This window comes from Crocuta crocuta, unplaced genomic scaffold (genome assembly GCF_008692635.1).
Source record: "Crocuta crocuta isolate KB4526 unplaced genomic scaffold, BGI_CrCroc_1.0 scaffold327, whole genome shotgun sequence".
Classification (NCBI taxonomy): Eukaryota; Metazoa; Chordata; class Mammalia; order Carnivora; family Hyaenidae; genus Crocuta; species Crocuta crocuta.
In genome coordinates this window covers 1,005,103-1,006,196 of record NW_027529176.1, presented here as the reverse complement: position 1 = coordinate 1,006,196, position 1,094 = coordinate 1,005,103, and positions in this window count along the sequence as shown.

Here is a 1,094-nt window from a genome sequence, read left to right as displayed (position 1 = left end):
TGTTTTTCTTTAAATCCCTGGGCATATTTATAACAGCTATTACTTAAGTCATTGCCAATTCCACCATCTCTCTCATTTATGGGTCTAGTTCTACCAACTGATTTTTCTCCTGGCTCTGGGACATGTGTTGCTCCTTCCTCTTAAGCCTTGTAACTTTTTTATTGAGGTGAAATTCACATAAAATTAACTACATTAAAGTATACATCTCAGTGACATTTGGTACATTCACAGTATTAAGTAACCACTACCTCTGTTAGTTACAAAATGTTTTCATCATCCTACAGGGAACCTGTATCCGTGTCCGCTAAGTAGTCACTACCCGTTCCTCTTCCCAACCCCCTGCAAACCACCCATCTGCTCTCCGTCGCTATAGACTTCCCTGTTCTGAGTATTTCATATATGTGGAATCGTATAAGTGACGTTTCCTATCTGACCTCTCTCACTTAGCGCAACGTTTCTGAGAAGCAGTCTGTCTCGCCCCTTCTTGGTTCCTTTCCTGTTTAGTCTCCGCGTCCTCCAGCTTCGTCGCGTTACGCCGGGACTGCATACACCGCAGGTACACGACTGGAACACCGCCGTCCTAAGTGGGCACCCCTGAGAGCCTCGGCGCGCACGAGCGCTTCTGTTCTTGGAAAGCTCGGGGCGGGGGGGCTGCACCCGGCCCCCCGCGCCGCGCCCCGGCCTCTCCGGCGGCGGGGAGCGTTTCCCGCCGTTCGGTGTACCTGGAAATCACAGTATCCTGAGCAGTGACGCGCTCAGTCGGCCTGAGGGTCCGTCGCGTGAGTTCCCAGAGGATTCTCTCCGGTTGGTGCTGAGCGCGCGCCGCGGTTCATCCACTCCTGTCTCACATGGTGGAAGCGACATTTGGGGCGCCTCCAGTTTGGGGGTGCTACGAACATTCGCGTTTGATTCTCTGGGTGGCCCCAGGTTTTCGTGTCTCTCGGGCAAACACCCAGTGAAGAGTGTCGGGGTCACGGTGAACTTACGCTCCAGGAACTGCAATAAGGCAGCGGGACGCAGACAGCACGCCCGGCTCCGCAGTCCGGCCTCAGGGGCCCCGGGTCCCCGGGGGTGAGGGGGGGCGCACAGGGCGC